The following is a 14316-nucleotide window of genomic DNA, read 5'->3' as shown; positions in this document are numbered from 1 at the left end:
TTTGTAATACTGGTTATTTCAAGCATTCCTGTCAAGTTTTGGCATAATCAGTTCAATAGTTTGAGAAAAATCTAGTATAATGTAAGACGACATCTACAGCGATTCGAGCAAAATTTCTTCGAAAAATCCAAACCAAGCCGCATCATGATAGAATATACAGTACAGATTTCGCGAAAGGCTTCCCAAACTCCGAACACCAAGTTTTTTCTTGGTGTGACACCAGGAAACTCCGACATCCCTCCCTAAATTCTCGGAGAAATTTGGGAGTATTCCCTCCGACTTCCGCGTAAATTCGCTACCTTTTGTTTATTGTATTAGCGACATCTCTCCCAGTCCGGTGTGACGCGGTGTCACACCAGGTAATTAATTGCCCTAATCCTTCTGATCTATACCGGCACACGACAGTCAAGGTATGTGAGATTACTTATGTAATTAAACAATTGTATTTCCTGTCTATTGATAATCAGGTTATATTTCTGATTGCTTGAAACAAATAAAAGATTTAAAAGCAAAACGTTGTTGTTAATTCTTTCAATTACACTGTACATTTAAAAATAGTTTTATTAAAAAAAAACTGTATTTGATTTTTACCTCGTTTTTTTTTTCTGGTCAGTAAATTAATATTTAATTTACAAGAAAAGATATACTTGTGTAAAAATAAACGGAGACTTACGCTGAATAAATGTGGGCAGTTTAAAGGAAAATTACATGTCTCAAAGTTTTGTATACAAGTAAAAAAGAAAATATTATTCACTATTCGTTATGCTAATAAGTCCACGCCATTTTCATTTTACGATTACATAATTGCTTGAAACAAATTAAAGATTTAAAAGCAGAATGTTGTTGTTAATTCTTTCAATTGCATTAAAGTTTTATAACAAAAACTATACTTGATTTTGACCTTGTTTAAGTTCATCGGTAAATTATTTTATTTACGAAAAGAGTCATACTTGCGTAAAAATAAACGGAAACTAACGCTGAATATAAAAGTGAGCAGTTTAAAGAAAATTACGTGTCTCAAAATTTGTATATGCTAGTAAAAAAGAAAATACTATTCACCATTCGTTATGCTTAATAAGTCTACGGCATTTTCTCTTTACGATTTGTTGGCATTACTTTAGGATAAATAATTACATTTCGGCTACAACAGGAATACTTCTATAGCTGCATCAACTCGTCGTTGCATAATATTCATTTACGCACAATGAATGTAAACTTGTGTGTTGCATAAAGGACAGTGATTCTTAAATTTTTTAAAAGAAATTAATTGCCGTGGGAAGACGATACACATCTCAGTGATCAACAGTCCGTGGTTGAACTTTGAACTTGACTTCGCTCACAATATTGAATGCTAAAAATAGTGACATCAATTTTGTCCACGAGATTTTTATTTGGCGGGAAATATTATCACGTAACAGTAAACTCAGGTGACCTTTCTGGATGACCGTGGGAAAATTCATTCGGGGTTTAAATTTGCTTTGGAATGATTGACATTTGTATGCCTTAAGATTGAGGCTCTGGAAGGTCCTTTTACAATTGATTAACCGGAATCTAAAATATAATCCTTTTCTGAATAAACGAACACCAGCCTTTTAATTTTACGTTTCTCAGTCAACACAGGACATAAACCTGGACATTATTTATACGTCCATGGTCAACAATATACATAAATGGTAGATGAAAACAGGATGCATGTCGTTCAGTTCCTGTTGGGCGTTGGTAGAGATCCTCTGTGAAAATGTGTAGATCGTAAAAATCCGATCCACATTTTTTTCACATATTTCTTTCTTGTAGAACATGATATAATTTCATTTAAATATTCTATAGTATTAATTGTTGAAATACTTCTTTTTAAAATTTCGCCAAGGACTTTTAACGAGCAGTAAAATACGGATTGCAACCATCCAATTTTATTTTAAATAATAAAGGATCAATAACAGATCATAAGAGATAAACAACACATGATTTTTTTTCTTAATATAATTAAATTAGGTTGTGATTATTGTGTTGTGTCTGGGCGAGGAATGTCTCTCAGTGTTGTGTTTTATGAATATAGGGCACATTGCATACAAAACGTTTTCCCTTCGTTCAACAGAGTTGTCACTTTACAATTTCTTTTCTGAGTTCAAATATTTCAAGTCGGTAATCTACCGAGGTAGTGAAACATAATATTTTACATTGCAAAATAAATTGAAAGAAACAGAGTTCACTTGTTGATCCGATAAATTAACTCTTGGGTTTAGATTGGACAAATTACCGTAAAATTTAAAACATCATTTTGTTTTAAGCCAGTTGATATTTATATATTGAACAATTAATGAACCGGATATTGCTCACTGAGTAGGTCATAAAAGATTCTAATTGTAGTAAAATCGTCTTTGTTGAAAAAACAAAAATAATGACCTGACTGGACTTTAATAAAAATACAAAATAAGTGTTTAATAGGTATTTTTATACGTTTGTACGTTTTATTTCAAATGACAATGACATGGGGCAAATACATACACGAATAATTATCTTATTTTGAATGAAAATGTCACATTTTTATCTGTCAAAGAAAGGAAATTTTAATACCGTGTTTTAAAGCACACAGGTGCAATCAAGATCGATTAAATGTACAAAAGTAATAAATCTGGCTAATCCGATTATGTTGTCACGCGTCATTAATTTTCAGTACATCCGATGGGCAATAAACCAATTAACAGCCACGCGGTGTTGGGAGAGAATCTTTGGAGGAAATTGGGAGTATAATCCGTGATTCGCGGTGTGACACCGCTACACTCCGAAATCCGTGATTAGAGTTCGCGATTACAAACTCTCTGTGCGTACTGTAGTGTGGGCCAATAAATGATCAAATATTTATCTCATCTGCTTACAAACAGTTGAATATGATACAAAAGATGACTTTAGGATGATAAATACTACTAATGGACCTCTTTGTCTTCCTCATAAGTTCTCTTTCGGTCCATTTATATCTCTCATTTCCTAAAAATTTCTACTTTTTAGGCCAATAAATAAAAATGTTGGGGTAACTTTCACTCATTTATGATAGAAATGTTATTATAAATGATTAATTGAAGATTTCTAGCTGAATGAACTATCCGTATAAAAGTTTACTGTCTCCAAGGAGGTTTCAATAAGTCCTTACGTAAAACTTAAATTTATGCCGCGTTCCAGAGAGGGACATAAAAAACTTCTCTTTTGGTGAATAATTTGTTGTTACTGCTTTAAAAATAATTTCATTTACTTAAAACTATATATTTATTAAAGTATTTCTTAGGAAAAATTTTCTAGTATAGTAGAATATAAGAAATAAGGAGAAAAAGCTCCCCAAAACTCAAAGTATGGCTTGTTCTGTCAACTAATATTCATGGTAAAGTCCTATTTCAAGGAATTTTTTTCATAAAATGTATTTTGGAGACTCAATCCACTCAGAATATTTCATTATTTGTAATATTTCACTTAAATAGCAAGAAATTTTAACACATGAGAGTACTCACAAGGTCAAAGGTGCATGTACAGCTTCCCATATTAGGTGTAATACCACCATTGATTTTCCCCTGTTAGTCTTTGTTAAATTTGCACTTTTCAAAAAATTGTGCAGAATTTATCTTTGTTTCAAATAAAGAAATACTTGGCATGAGTAAAGATTTATCCTGTCCAGTACTATAGAAAAAAATTCACATAACATTTCATTGCATATAAGAAAATAACCATCACTGGGAGTTAACCAATCAAATTTTCCCCCTTTTTTAACCTGTGTACAAGCTTTAGTAACCATGTAACCTCAAGTTTCCAAAATATTCTATAGAAACCCCAAATAAAGAAATAATGGTGCTTTGAAATACCCAAGATATATGTTTATGACTCAGAAATGTTTTACTGCAATGAAATGTAGGATCAATTACCTACAACTGTCAAATTCAAGGGAATATTTTTTTTCGACCTATTTTCGTATGCAACCGGATGTGACGTACTATGATTTGGTGGTATTACACCTAAAGAAGACTTTTTTGTTAAATAAACTGAATGTGACTTTTTTCCTTTGTAATACTGGTTATTTCAAGCATTCCTGTCAAATTTTGGCATAATCAGTTCAATAGTTTGAGAAAAATCTTGTATAATGTAAGACGACATCTACAGCGATTCGAGCAAAATTTCTTCGAAAAATCCAAACCAAGCCGCATCATGATAGAATATAGTGTGGACCAATAAATGATCAAATATTTATCTCATCTGCTTACAAACAGTTGAATATGATACAAAAGATGACTTTAGGATGATAAATACTACTAATGGACCTCTTTGTCTTCCTCATAAGTTCTCTTTTGGTCCATTTATATCTCTCATTTCCTAAAAATTTCTACTTTTTAGGCCAATAAATAAAAATGTTGGGGTAACTTTCACTCATTTATGATAGAAATGTTATTATCAATGATTAACTGAAGATTTCTAGCTGAATGAACTATCCGTATAAAAGTTTACTGTCTCCAAGGAGGTTTCAATAAGTCCTTACGTAAAACTTAAATTTATGCCGCGTTACAGAGAGGGACATACAAAACTTCTCTTTTGGTGAATAATTTGTTGTTACTGCTTTAAAAATAATTGCATTTGCTTAAAACTATATATTTATTAAAGTATTTCTTAGGAAAAATGTTCTAGTATAGTAGAATATAAGAAATAAGGAGAAAAAGCTCCCCAAAACTTAAAGTATGGCTTGTTCTGTCAACTAATATTCATGGTAAAGTCCTATTTCAAGGAAATTTTCTCATAAAATGTGTTTTGGAGACTCAATCCACTCAGAATATTTCATTATTTGTAATATTTCACTTAAATAGCAAGAAATTTTAACACATGAGAGTACTCACAAGGTCAAAGGTGCATGTACAGCTTCCCATATTAGGTGTAATACCACCATTGATTTCCCCCTGTTAGTTTTTGTTAAATTTGCACTTTTCAAAAAAATGTGCAGAATTTATCTTTGTTTCAAATAAAGAAATACTTGGCATGAGTAAAGATTTATCCTGTCCAGTACTATAGAAAAAAATTCACATAACATTTCATTGCATATAAGAAAATAACCATCACTGGAAGTTAACCAATCAAATTTTCCTCCTTTTTTAACCTGTGTACAAGCTTTAGTAACCATGTAACCTCAAGTTTCCAAAATATTCTATAGAAACCCCAAATAAAGAAATAATGGTGCTTTGAAATACCCAAGATATATGTTTATGACTCAGAAATGTTTTACTGCAATGAAATGTAGGATCAATTACCTACAACTGTCAAATTCAAGGGAATATTTTTTTTCGCCCTATTTTCGTATGCAACCGGATGTGACGTACTATGATTTGGTGGTATTACACCTAAAGAAGACTTTTTTGTTAAATAAACTGAATGTGACTTTTTTCCTTTGTAATACTGGTTATTTCAAGCATTCCTGTCAAGTTTTGGCATAATCAGTTCAATAGTTTGAGAAAAATCTAGTATAATGTAAGACGACATCTACAGCGATTCGAGCAAAATTTCTTCGAAAAATCCAAACCAAGCCGCATCATGATAGAATATACAGTACAGATTTCGCAAAAGGCTTCCCAAACTCCGAACACCAAGTTTTTTCTTGGTGTGACACCAGGAAACTCCGACATCCCTCCCTAAATTCTCGGAGAAATTTGGGAGTATTCCCTCCGACTTCCGCGTAAATTCGCTACCTTTTGTTTATTGTATTAGCGACATCTCTCCCAGTCCGGTGTGACGCGGTGTCACACCAGGTAATTAATTGCCCTAATCCTTCTGATCTATACCGGCACACGACAGTCAAGGTATGTGAGATTACTTATGTAATTAAACAATTGTATTTCCTGTCTATTGATAATCAGGTTATATTTCTGATTGCTTGAAACAAATAAAAGATTTAAAAGCAAAACGTTGTTGTTAATTCTTTCAATTACACTGTACATTTAAAAATAGTTTTATTAAAAAAAAACTATATTTGATTTTTACCTCGTTTTTTTTTTCTGGTCAGTAAATTAATATTTAATTTACAAGAAAAGATATACTTGTGTAAAAATAAACGGAGACTTACGCTGAATAAATGTGGGCAGTTTAAAGGAAAATTACATGTCTCAAAGTTTTGTATACAAGTAAAAAAGAAAATATTATTCACTATTCGTTATGCTAATAAGTCCACGCCATTTTCATTTTACGATTACATAATTGCTTGAAACAAATTAAAGATTTAAAAGCAGAATGTTGTTGTTAATTCTTTCAATTGCATTAAAGTTTTATAACAAAAACTATACTTGATTTTGACCTTGTTTAAGTTCATCGGTAAATTATTTTATTTACGAAAAGAGTCATACTTGCGTAAAAATAAACGGAAACTAACGCTGAATATAAAAGTGAGCAGTTTAAAGAAAATTACGTGTCTCAAAATTTGTATATGCTAGTAAAAAAGAAAATACTATTCACCATTCGTTATGCTTAATAAGTCTACGGCATTTTCTCTTTACGATTTGTTGGCATTACTTTAGGATAAATAATTACATTTCGGCTACAACAGGAATACTTCTATAGCTGCATCAACTCGTCGTTGCATAATATTCATTTACGCACAATGAATGTAAACTTGTGTGTTGCATAAAGGACAGTGATTCTTAAATTTTTTAAAAGAAATTAATTGCCGTGGGAAGACGATACACATCTCAGTGATCAACAGTCCGTGGTTGAACTTTGAACTTGACTTCGCTCACAATATTGAATGCTAAAAATAGTGACATCAATTTTGTCCACGAGATTTTTATTTGGCGGGAAATATTATCACGTAACAGTAAACTCAGGTGACCTTTCTGGATGACCGTGGGAAAATTCATTCGGGGTTTAAATTTGCTTTGGAATGATTGACATTTGTATGCCTTAAGATTGAGGCTCTGGAAGGTCCTTTTACAATTGATTAACCGGAATCTAAAATATAATCCTTTTCTGAATAAACGAACACCAGCCTTTTAATTTTACGTTTCTCAGTCAACACAGGACATAAACCTGGACATTATTTATACGTCCATGGTCAACAATATACATAAATGGTAGATGAAAACAGGATGCATGTCGTTCAGTTCCTGTTGGGCGTTGGTAGAGATCCTCTGTGAAAATGTGTAGATCGTAAAAATCCGATCAACATTTTTTTCACATATTTCTTTCTTGTAGAACATGATATAATTTCATTTAAATATTCTATAGTATTAATTGTTGAAATACTTCTTTTTAAAATTTCGCCAAGGACTTTTAACGAGCAGTAAAATACGGATTGCAACCATTCAATTTTATTTTAAATAATAAAGGATCAATAACAGATCATAAGAGATAAACAACACATGATTTTTTTTCTTAATATAATTAAATTAGGTTGTGATTATTGTGTTGTGTCTGGGCGGGGAATGTCTCTCAGTGTTGTGTTTTATGAATATAGGGCACATTGCATACAAAACGTTTTCCCTTCGTTCAACAGAGTTGTCACTTTACAATTTCTTTTCTGAGTTCAAATATTTCAAGTCGGTAATCTACCGAGGTAATGAAACATAATATTTTACATTGCAAAATAAATTGAAAGAAACAGAGTTCACTTGTTGATCCGATAAATTAACTCTTGGGTTTAGATTGGACAAATTACCGTAAAATTTAAAACATCATTTTGTTTTAAGCCAGTTGATAATTATATATTGAACAATTAATGAACCGGATATTGCTCACTGAGTAGGTCATACAAGATTCTAATTGTAGTAAAATCGTCTTTGTTGAAAAAACAAAAATAATGACCTGACTGGACTTTAATAAAAATACAAAATAAGTGTTTAATAGGTATTTTTACACGTTTGTACGTTTTATTTCAAATGACAATGACATGGGGCAAATACATACACGAATAATTATCTTATTTTGAATGAAAATGTCACATTTTTATCTGTCAAAGAAAGGAAATTTTAATACCGTGTTTTAAAGCACACAGGTGCAATCAAGATCGATTGAACAAAAGTAATAAATCTGGCTAATCCGATTATGTTGTCACGCGTCATTAATTTTCAGTACATCCGATGGGCAATAAACCAATTAACAGCCACGCGGTGTTGGGAGAGAATCTTTGGAGGAAATTGGGAGTATAATCCGTGATTCGCGGTGTGACACCGCTACACTCCGAAATCCGTGATTAGAGTTCGCGATTACAAACTCTCTGTGCGTACTGTAGTGTGGGCCAATAAATGATCAAATATTTATCTCATCTGCTTACAAACAGTTGAATATGATACAAAAGATGACTTTAGGATGATAAATACTACTAATGGACCTCTTTGTCTTCCTCATAAGTTCTCTTTTGGTCCATTTATATCTCTCATTTCCTAAAAATTTCTACTTTTTAGGCCAATAAATAAAAATGTTGGGGTAACTTTCACTCATTTATGATAGAAATGTTATTATCAATGATTATTTGAAGATTTCTAGCTGAATGAACTATCCGTATAAAAGTTTACTGTCTCCAAGGAGGTTTCAATAAGTCCTTACGTAAAACTTAAATTTATGCCGCGTTCCAGAGAGGGACATAAAAAACTTCTCTTTTGGTGAATAATTTGTTGTTACTGCTTTAAAAATAATTTCATTTACTTAAAACTATATATTTATTAAAGTATTTCTTAGGAATAATTTTCTAGTATAGTAGAATATAAGAAATAAGGAGAAAAAGCTCCCCAAAACTTAAAGTATGGCTTGTTCTGTCAACTAATATTCATGGTAAAGTCCTATTTCAAGGAAATTTTCTCATAAAATGTATTTTGGAGACTCAATCCACTCAGAATATTTCATTATTTGTAATATTTCACTTAAATAGCAAGAAATTTTAACATATGAGAGTACTCACAAGGTCAAAGGTGCATGTACAGCTTCCCATATTAGGTGTAATACCACCATTGATTTTCCCCTGTTAGTCTTTGTTAAATTTGCACTTTTCAAAAAATTGTGCAGAATTTATCTTTGTTTCAAATAAAGAAATACTTGGCATGAGTAAAGATTTATCCTGTCCAGTACTATAGAAAAAAATTCACATAACATTTCATTGCATATAAGAAAATAACCATCACTGGAAGTTAACCAATCAAATTTTCCCCCTTTTTTAACCTGTGTACAAGCTTTAGTAACCATGTAACCTCAAGTTTCCAAAATATTCTATAGAAACCCCAAATAAAGAAATAATGGTGCTTTGAAATACCCAAGATATATGTTTATGACTCAGAAATGTTTTACTGCAATGAAATGTAGGATCAATTACCTACAACTGTCAAATTCAAGGGAATATTTTTTTTTTACCTATTTTCGTATGCAACCGGATGTGACGTACTATGATTTGGTGGTATTACACCTAAAGAAGACTTTTTTGTTAAATAAACTGAATGTGACTTTTTTTCTTTGTAATACTGGTTATTTCAAGCATTCCTGTCAAGTTTTGTCATCATCAGTTCAATAGTTTGAGAAAAATCTTGTATAATGTAAGACGACATCTACAGCGATTCGAGCAAAATTTCTTCGAAAAATCCAAACCAAGCCGCATCATGATAGAATATAGTGTGGACCAATAAATGATCAAATATTTATCTCATCTGCTTACAAACAGTTGAATATGATACAAAAGATGACTTTAGGATGATAAATACTACTAATGGACCTCTTTGTCTTCCTCATAAGTTCTCTTTTGGTCCATTTATATCTCTCATTTCCTAAAAATTTCTACTTTTTAGGCCAATAAATAAAAATGTTGGGGTAACTTTCACTCATTTATGATAGAAATGTTATTATAAATGATTAACTGAAGATTTTTAGCTGAATGAACTATCCGTATAAAAGTTTACTGTCTCCAAGGAGGTTTCAATAAGTCCTTACGTAAAACTTAAATTTATGCCGCGTTCCAGAGAGGGACATAAAAAACTTCTCTTTTGGTGAATAATTTGTTGTTACTGCTTTAAAAATAATTTCATTTACTTAAAACTATATATTTATTAAAGTATTTCTTAGGAATAATTTTCTAGTATAGTAGAATATAAGAAATAAGGAGAAAAAGCTCCCCAAAACTTAAAGTATGGCTTGTTCTGTCAACTAATATTCATGGTAAAGTCCTATTTCAAGGAAATTTTCTCATAAAATGTATTTTGGAGACTCAATCCACTCAGAATATTTCATTATTTGTAATATTTCACTTAAATAGCAAGAAATTTTAACATATGAGAGTACTCACAAGGTCAAAGGTGCATGTACAGCTTCCCATATTAGGTGTAATACCACCATTGATTTTCCCCTGTTAGTCTTTGTTAAATTTGCACTTTTCAAAAAATTGTGCAGAATTTATCTAAGTTTCAAATAAAGAAATACTTGGCATGAGTAAAGATTTATCCTGTCCAGTACTATAGAAAAAAATTCACATAACATTTCATTGCATATAAGAAAATAACCATCACTGGAAGTTAACCAATCAAATTTTCCCCCTTTTTTAACCTGTGTACAAGCTTTAGTAACCATGTAACCTCAAGTTTCCAAAATATTCTATAGAAACCCCAAATAAAGAAATAATGGTGCTTTGAAATACCCAAGATATATGTTTATGACTCAGAAATGTTTTACTGCACTGAAATGTAGGATCAATTACCTACAACTGTCAAATTCAAGGGAATATTTTTTTTTTACCTATTTTCGTATGCAACCGGATGTGACGTACTATGATTTGGTGGTATTACACCTAAAGAAGACTTTTTTGTTAAATAAACTGAATGTGACTTTTTTTCTTTGTAATACTGGTTATTTCAAGCATTCCTGTCAAGTTTTGTCATCATCAGTTCAATAGTTTGAGAAAAATCTTGTATAATGTAAGACGACATCTACAGCGATTCGAGCAAAATTTCTTCGAAAAATCCAAACCAAGCCGCATCATGATAGAATATAGTGTGGACCAATAAATGATCAAATATTTATCTCATCTGCTTACAAACAGTTGAATATGATACAAAAGATGACTTTAGGATGATAAATACTACTAATGGACTTCTTTGTCTTCCTCATAAGTTCTCTTTTGGTCCATTTATATCTCTCATTTCCTAAAAATTTCTACTTTTTAGGCCAATAAATAAAAATGTTGGGGTAACTTTCACTCATTTATGATAGAAATGTTATTATAAATGATTAACTGAAGATTTTTAGCTGAATGAACTATCCGTATAAAAGTTTACTGTCTCCAAGGAGGTTTCAATAAGTCCTTACGTAAAACTTAAATTTATGCCGCGTTCCAGAGAGGGACATAAAAAACTTCTCTTTTGGTGAATAATTTGTTGTTACTGCTTTAAAAATAATTTCATTTACTTAAAACTATATATTTATTAAAGTATTTCTTAGGAAAAATATTTTAGTATAGTAGAATATAAGAAATAAGGAGAAAAAGCTCCCCAAAACTTAAAGTATGGCTTGTTCTGTCAACTAATATTCATGGTAAAGTCCTATTTCAAGGAAATTTTCTCATAAAATGTATTTTGGAGACTCAATCCACTCACAATATTTCATTATTTGTAATATTTCACTTAAATAGCAAGAAATTTTAACACATGAGAGTACTCACAAGGTCAAAGGTGCATGTACAGCTTCCCATATTAGGTGTAATACCACCATTGATTTCCCCCTGTTAGTCTTTGTTAAATTTGCACTTTTCAAAAAATTGTGCAGAATTTATCTTTGTTTCAAATAAAGAAATACTTGGCATGAGTAAAGATTTATCCTGTCCAGTACTATAGAAAAAAATTCACATAACATTTCATTGCATATAAGAAAATAACCATCACTGGAAGTTAACCAATCAAATTTTCCCCCTTTTTTAACCTGTGTACAAGCTTTAGTAACCATGTAACCTCAAGTTTCCAAAATATTCTATAGTAACCCCAAATAAAGAAATAATGGTGCTTTGAAATACCCAAGATATATGTTTATGACTCAGAAATGTTTTACTGCAATGAAATGTAGGATCAATTACCTACAACTGTCAAATTCAGGGGAATATTTTTTTTCGACTTATTTTCGTATGCAACCGGATGTGACGTACTATGATTTGGTGGTATTACACCTAAAGAAGACTTTTTTGTTAAATAAACTGAATGTGACTTTTTTCCTTTGTAATACTGGTTATTTCAAGCATTCCTGTCAAGTTTTGGCATAATCAGTTCAATAGTTTGAGAAAAATCTAGTATAATGTAAGACGACATCTACAGCGATTCGAGCAAAATTTCTTCGAAAAATCCAAACCAAGCCGCATCATGATAGAATATAGTGTGGACCAATAAATGATCAAATATTTATCTCATCTGCTTACAAACAGTTGAATATGATACAAAAGATGACTTTAGGATGATAAATACTACTAATGGACCTCTTTGTCTTCCTCATAAGTTCTCTTTTGGTCCATTTATATCTCTCATTTCCTAAAAATTTCTACTTTTTAGGCCAATAAATAAAAATGTTGGGGTAACTTTCACTCATTTATGATAGAAATGTTATTATAAATGATTAATTGAAGATTTCTAGCTGAATGAACTATCCGTATAAAAGTTTACTGTCTCCAAGGAGGTTTCAATAAGTCCTTACGTAAAACTTAAATTTATGCCGCGTTCCAGAGAGGGACATAAAAAACTTCTCTTTTGGTGAATAATTTGTTGTTACTGCTTTAAAAATAATTTCATTTACTTAAAACTATATATTTATTAAAGTATTTCTTAGGAAAAATTTTCTAGTATAGTAGACTATAAGAAATAAGGAGAAAAAGCTCCCCAAAACTCAAAGTATGGCTTGTTCTGTCAACTAATATTCATGGTAAAGTCCTATTTCAAGGAAATTTTCTCATAAAATGTATTTTGGAGACTCAATCCACTCAGAATATTTCATTATTTGTAATATTTCACTTAAATAGCAAGAAATTTTAACACATGAGAGTACTCACAAGGTCAAAGGTGCATGTACAGCTTCCCATATTAGAGGTTTCTCAACATATTACGAACGGACGAAACTCTACGAACGTATCGTTAAGGAGCAGTAATTTTGTTATAATAAAATCCACGATAAATGTCTACCGATAGTGCAGTGTGTTTAAAGAAAACAGTTAACAGTTGCATAGTCTTTTTGCCACCTTGCATTTTATTTTTGTGGTTAAACATCGGTGTTCCAATTTATTTTCTTTTGTTGAATGTTACGTATTCTTACGTTGGGTTTCGTTTGTTTACATGTCGAATATATGCGTTCGATTTATCTCCCTTGTCCATTTAAACAGAACATTGTCAGTTTGTAATGCAGTTAAAAAAAATCCCCGCGTCTTGTTTGCATTTCATTTGATTGATGGTTGGGTGTTTAGCGTTCTGTTGCAAGTATTCCATGCTTGTCACGACGAGATTATCGGTTTGTTAAAGGATTGAAAAGTGATTGATCATGATATGACACGAGTTTAGTATTTTTCATTTATTATATCCTGGCATAGGCGGATCCAGGGGTAGGGGGCCCATCTTTTGTGGAAAAATTTGTTGATTATATAGGGAATCACTGTAGCATGACTGGAGAGGGCCCCCTCGTAGGTCAGTCAGCGGGCCCCCCTTATGAAAAGTTCTGGATCCGCCACTGTATTCACACATTCTTTATAAATATGGAACGAATAAAGGAGAGTGAGTTTGGGTAAATTCTGTCTCCTAGAATAAAGCACTCAACAGAAAAGTCTCAATGTGCACTAGGTCCAATTGGTCCGACTTGCTGTTAAATCATTTTTAGGGAATAAGTTACAGAAATATAAAGGTGCACTCGATCAATCGTAAAGTTATAAAGTTTTGTGTATTCTTGTTGAAAGTATGAGTGCTACAACACTAACAAAACTGATAGTTACATAGTTTTTAAAAGGTACATTTTCTGTAAATTCTATAATAAAAACCGAAGAAAGACATATACAGCATTCCATATAAACTCCACGAAAGCAAAAAAAAAAAACCCACAAAATAATTATATATATATACTAACAAAGAAAATAAGAGCTGCAATGAAAACAAAACAAACCAAAAAACCTAAATACATTACAGAACATCTTTTTAAAGTGTTATCTTTTTTTTTTTTGCTTTTTTTCAAATATTTACTTCAATGTTTCCCTTTAGTTATCTTCTTGACTTTATCAGTTTAGCTAGAATATAAATCAGTTATAATCATTTAAGGTCAAGAAGTGATCATTTGGATTTTAGAGTTGGGGCAACGAAGTTACCCCGGATCCGA

The sequence above is a fragment of the Mytilus californianus genome, unplaced genomic scaffold (assembly GCF_021869535.1).
Source record: "Mytilus californianus isolate M0D057914Y unplaced genomic scaffold, xbMytCali1.0.p SCAF_33, whole genome shotgun sequence".
NCBI classification, from domain to species: domain Eukaryota; kingdom Metazoa; phylum Mollusca; class Bivalvia; order Mytilida; family Mytilidae; genus Mytilus; species Mytilus californianus.
This window is presented reverse-complemented; position numbering follows the sequence as displayed.